The sequence below is a fragment of the Opisthocomus hoazin genome, chromosome 8 (assembly GCF_030867145.1).
Source record: "Opisthocomus hoazin isolate bOpiHoa1 chromosome 8, bOpiHoa1.hap1, whole genome shotgun sequence".
NCBI lineage: Eukaryota > Metazoa > Chordata > Aves > Opisthocomiformes > Opisthocomidae > Opisthocomus > Opisthocomus hoazin.
In genome coordinates, this window is record NC_134421.1 from 15,002,651 (window position 1) to 15,008,650 (window position 6,000).

The 6,000-nt window shown below is 51.9% G+C and overlaps 1 protein-coding gene across 1 annotated transcript in view; it reads right to left on the reverse strand.

The window, feature by feature from the left end:
• Positions 1-1,038, reverse strand: part of MYH9 (myosin heavy chain 9) — a 71,801-nt gene extending 70,763 nt beyond the window's left edge. The window contains exon 1 of the mRNA XM_075429445.1: positions 885-1,038. The gene's annotated coding sequence lies outside the window, so the exon portion shown is untranslated. The remainder of the gene's footprint in view (positions 1-884) is intronic.
• Positions 1,039-6,000: the final 4,962 nt, after the last annotated feature.

The window sequence follows — 6,000 nt, forward strand, 5'->3', positions numbered from 1 at the left end:
TGCTTCCCGACCAACACAGTTTACTTCTGAAAAATTCCACTTTACTACCAGAAGCGTGATATCGCTTTCAAACTCGTTGCACCCTGCGTTTAGGCAAATCAGGAGCAATCTTTATTAAACCCACTGGGCACACACCACCCTCGGGGGCTACCCGACTCGTTACCCTCCCCACCTACCAGAGACCGGCTGGCAACGATACCGCTAACAGCCGGAGAACTTTTCCGGCACGGCTGGGGGTGATCCCTGAAAGCACGAGCTATCTGCAAGCGCTTCTCCTGCAAGCTTCGTCTTGCCCCGTCCCTCCCTCCTCCCTCTCCGCCGGCTTCCCCGCACAGACCAACGCGAACGAGGAAGTGGAGCTCCGCGGGCGGAAGCCGAGCCCAGCGCGGTGCCCGCAGGAGGATCGCCGGCCCGTGACTCAGGCGGCAGCCCTGACAGCTGCCCAGCGGTCCGGTCCTCCCCTGCCCGTTACTTCCGAAAGGGCCGGACGCCGGGGGGGGGGCACAAGCACCGGAGGGAGGGGAAAAGAGGACGGTCCGGTGGGGGGGGGGGGGGGAAGAGCGCGAACAACGCCGCCGCCCCACCTCCGCGAGGGCCGGTTAGCAGGGCGTGGAGGGAGGAGAGAGGCAACTCCCCGGGCCGGCGAGGGGGAAGGGGACGGCGGGGGGGGGACGGGACACACACGGGACGGGGAGCGCCCCAGCCGTGCTGCCTGCCGCGGGGAAGGAAGGCGGAGGCGGGAGAGCGGCACCCTCTCGCCCGGCCGGACAAAGAGGCGCGAAATCCGTGAGGGGAGAAGCGCGGCGCCAAACAGGGGGGGGTACGGACACGACACACCCGAAGCGGGGCCACCCGCGCCCACCGCCCCACCCGCCCGGCTTCACCTGAGCCCGGCGGAAAGAGGGAAACGCCGCGGCGGCGGCTGCGCTCCTCGCGGCGAGAGACTGGCGTTCTCACGCTGCCGGCTCCTCCCGCAGGCACCGCAACCGCCTCTCGCTCACCGGCACTGCCAGGCGCCCGGCCGGGAGGAGCCGCCGCGGCCCAGCGACGCCGCCGGCCCGCCCCTCCCGCCCTCCCCGCGCCGTCGGCCAATCGCGGAGACGGTTGCGGAGAGCTGACGGAGGCCGCCGCCAATGGGAGCCGGCCGCAGGGCGGAGGCGAGCCGCTGAGGAAGCGGCGAGCCGTTGAGGAAGGGGGCGGGTTAGCAGCGCCCGGGCGCGCGCGGAGCGCCGCCCCTCGCCGGGCTCGGCCCAGCCCCGCGGCCGCTCGGGCGGGGCGGGGCAGCGCGGGTCGGCGGCCGCGGAGGGGCTCGGGAGTGGTCGGCGGCGGGCCCCTTCCTCCCCCCGCCGGCCGCGGGGTCCGGCCCGGCTGCCGTGCCAAGCCGCTCCCACGACCCGCCGTGCCAGGCCGGCCCCACAATGCCCCGCGCCGGGCGGGCACCGGCGGCTCGCGCCAGCCGCGGCCCGTCCGGAAGCGGTGCCTCGCTGGCGCCCGGGAGGGCCCCGGGTTTGCCGGCCTCAAACCCCGGCCTAGCCCGCAGGGCCGGCAGGAGGGAACTCGGGGTCGGCCTCCGGCAGCGGGGCGGTGGGCTGCGGGCTCGTCCGCCGGAGCCGTGCCAGAAGCCCTCGGGAAATCAGCGTCGGACACCGAGGTGTCGGAACAGGAGGGTGGGAGCGGGTTGGGAGAGGCATTACGGGACAGGCGAGGTGCGAAGAGACGGCGGTGATGTAAAATCTGCCGCTGCCTTCACTGCAGTGCTCTGCAAGGCCGAACTTCAGGACAGGGGCAGGGAGAGAGGAGGAGGCGGCAGCCGAGACACGAGGCAGAAGTCCTGCTGGAAAGGTCGCGGCGTATCGAAGTGCAGATGTCAGATCCAGCTGTGCAGATGAGGTTTGCCGTGCGTTTTACAAGAGTGCAGAAATGCAAGGCTCCCTCCCTTCGGGGCTTCCTGCGAGGAGGGCAGGTTTGCAGGTGTGGGTACCGGTGACAGAAAACGCAAGGTGAAGTTCACTGATGACAATATCAAAGTTAGGAGTGGAAGAAGCAAACGAAGTGAAAGAGGCTTGAATAAAGAGAGAAGTTAGCAAAGAAGTGTCTTGAGTAAGCACCTCTCCTGCAAGTGAAAAACTTCAGGCTTGGAAAGATTCACTGCCGCAGTTTGGGAACAATGCTAGGCCTTTGTATCTCGAGAGACAAAAGGCAGTGGGAGAAATCACTGAAAGGTTTGTGCAGCTGAGGATCAGGGATACAGAGGTGTCATTGTTAAAGGCAGAGATGAGAAATGTCAATACAGGTACAAAACAGAAATGAGAATTTAATTTGGCAGTGAGAAGAGCATAAGGGATAGGTCTTTGCTAGTTCCTCAAGGCAGAAAATGAAAGGAAGCTGGAATTGTGACAACCAGAGATACCTACATAACCGGATACCTTAGACGGTGAAGCAGTCTGCAGTATCCAGTGGCTCATTTTGATCCATGGAAAAAAAGTGACCAACATATGGAAAGGATATTTACTGGTTGAACAACAGGTTTTTAAATTCTCCCATGAAAATGAAACAGTGAAAATAGTGGAGGTAACTACATATATCAAAAGCTTTTTAAGAACAGGAGAGGCTGCCTCTTCAGCCAAGTGGCTGAAAAAGGAAAGTGAAGAAAAGCGGACAGTATCAAGTCTCAATAAAGCTTCTAAAGGAGAAAAATAGCAGATCTTAGCTGGAAAACCAAATAGAAAAGGCAGAATGAACTGACAGCAGTAGTAATGTGGGAAATAAAAGGTGATGACTATAAGCATGAAATGCAGACATAAAAAGGCTGCCACAAAATCATTTTTGAAGAGTGTATGATACTGGACATTTTAAATTTTTTTGACTCTCATACTTTCATATGTACTCTGCTCTTCCTATGCTAAGATTAAAGTCTAAGGTCAGACTGGACTGTCTTAGGATTTGGCATTTTTTTTCTTTTTTTTTCTTTTTAATTTGAGAACTTTGTCCCACTCCTGTTCAATCCATATAAAAACTTTCTTGAATACTTCAGCAGTAAAGCATCAAAACTGAGCTCACAGCAAAGGTTGCTGCAGGTTTACACCATCCTTTCCCTTAACAAAAAGTGTATCCCACCTCTTTTGAAAACTGTGTATTATTTCCCTCATGGCCAGATTTGTAGATGTGTGGTAGTTGAGGCAAGTCAGTTTTGAAATGTCTGTTTTCCGTAGCTTGATTTCTTTGAAAATAAGTGCAACAGGTTTTTGTGTTGATCGGGTGGCAGGAAGTTACCCAGGAAGGGAGACACACCTCAGAGAGAAGCAAGTATGACAAAAAAAAGCTATCATACTAATTCTACACATCTGTTACTTTCTACAAAATCACAGGATGTTTATTTGGATCCTTCTGATCAACTTGACTCACATTTTCCATCGATGTTTGCAAGCCAGCATCCTTTGGAAGAACAAACTTGTAATGATCATTGAATTCTGAAAAACAGCATCTCAACAGCAGACAGATTTACCAGTTTGGTGGGAGTAAATTAATGGTACTGTACTATTTCTAGAGGGAAAAAAAAATCTACTAAGCAGTGAGCATCCAGAGATGCTGCTTCAATTTGCCAACCTTAACTGCAGACCAAGCAAATGCCCACTTTGCTAACTACAGTGTTTTCCCCTACACTGGTCTAATCCAAGACAACCTGGCTTAATTTTGTTGGCAAACATCAGTCCCTAGGAGAAGCCTGCACTTCTGTGATCTGACAAACAGGCAATGTGACTAAATTCATTTTGGTGAATATTTCCAGTGCTTTGCAAGGCAGAAGAAGTCTCTTCCAAAAGTAGTTTCTTACTGACAAGCTTGAGAGAGTGAAACAAGAAGGGTGATAGAGACAAAAGGTGTTTACTTCATCGGAGAAGTCACATTGCTAAATGCTAACCACAGCGGCTTTAGACACAAACCGCACGTGTGCAGATCTGGAGAATGTCACAATCTGGTATTGCTAAGAAGCATGAGCTCTGCTTTTGCAAAAGCCTGAAATATCAATAGTCTTAGTGCAGATTCATAATTAGCATTTCTCAAAAAAAAAAAAGCAGCTCTGGAGTGGCTTTAATTTGTGCACCCATACAAAGCAGCAGCTATAAATGCAGATGAGAACTTGACGGGTTTCACGTACTGTAACAAAAGGAAATGGCTCTTTGGAGGTGGTCTGTAGAAGAAAGCCACATGTGCGTGGACTTCACGCCTATGTCACCTGCACAACCTGAAATTTGTCTGCAGTTCAGGCACCATCTCTTAGCATGTAACTTCCTTTTCCCCTTGTGCCAATTCTTTATTGTTCTGCTCCCATAACAAATGCTAAATCCAAACCGTGAGACTGCAGGAGGCAGAAAGACATGAACTTCAGATGTGGAAGGAGTGAAAGCAAGTGATGTTTCCACTGTGGGGTCAGAGCTTACAAATTTAGTGACTAACCATTTAAGCCCAAGTTCCAGCTCTGTTCATCCAAATTCTACCAGGAGCAGCTGACATAAAAGAGTTGCGCTGCAGCACACTTGAGGGAAGCATGGCCCGGTAACCTGTCTCAGAAGCAGCCAGTGGCAGATGTTAGGAGGAGAGTAGCCCTTTTCTTAGAGAATTATGTTACCCTTAGCATAACTACCCAACTTGTGGCGTGGCTTTGGAAAAGGTACGGCTTAACAGGCTCGGTTTCCTATGTCAGGGTGCGATTCCGTCATGCCCTCTTCGTCAGAGAAGCTGGTTTAAGGCGTGGTCTATTTTCCCACTAGCCATTCGTTCCTAGTGCTGTGTCATAGCTTATCACTGCTCCAGTGGTGCTGATGCAGATGTTTCAAGAGCCATATTGTAAACTGGATCACAGAGTTAAAAAGGAAGGTTAAGAAAAAAGATCAGTTCACTGATCTAGTTTATAGGCCCACAGAGAGATGCATCGGCACAACTGCAGGGATTAAACTGAGGCACTGTGGCAGGAGTCTTTCAAATTGACTTTGCTGATGGAGAAAATTTAAGAGGGAACTAGACTTGCACCCCAAGACTGGGAGGAGCCGTACCTGGCATACTCTAGCATTTAGAACAGTTATTCTACTTTTCACCTCTCCCCAACCCTCCACCCACGGAGTCCCGTGGGAACAACCTGCTGAACTTCTGCTCCCTCATTGTGGTTCTTGCTTCAGCCTTAGTAAAAGAGGAACGTGTTTTTACTTTCTTAACACATTAATGACAAGACCTGCAGCTGGAAAACAAAGTATTTACATACAGCATCTCTGCTCGGTTGGGATGCCATTCAGAGGCATAAATCTCTACCCATCGGTTATGTAGCGCAGGAAGTGTATTTATCTTCAGTCCCTCCTGTCAATAAAATGGGAGTGACACCATCTTGCAGCAGGGACCTTTACTGGGGAAGCAGCTTATTGAACAGCTGTGACTGAAGTATCCTCAGAAACACACCTAAATGAAAACTTCTGTCTTCGGCAGAGGAAAACTCTTCTTGGAGCTTTTGAGTTCCTCCAAACCCTGAGAAGGGGTTGCAACTCCATTATGCATGGTTAGAAACACCACATTCCTGATCGCTGCAGCTGTCATGCTTGTGATACTCAGGTAGCAAGCATACTTGCCAGGCTTGGGTTGGGTATTGATAAGGAAAAAATACTTTAAAGATATTGACAAATCCATCTAAATGCTGTTTAACTTATCCTGATAAGGTAGTGTCATGGAGAACTTTACACCACCTTTGCTTGTCTTCCTTCCCTAGGTCTCGGGCTGGGCCATGTTTTCACAGAACCAAGAATTAAGTAGCAGGGTGGCTGTGCTATTTGGAAAACAGGACTAAGTTCAGAGAATACATGAAGGTGATAGTGTTTAGCTATTTCACTCCCCCCCCCCCTCCGTTTTAATTGCTTTTCAGCATCGTTCACCTTTAACGCACCTCTGAACAAAAGGATGTTGGCTCCCCTCTTCCTCTCCCCCAGCAGCTTCCTACAGCAGGAATTTAGTCTCCCC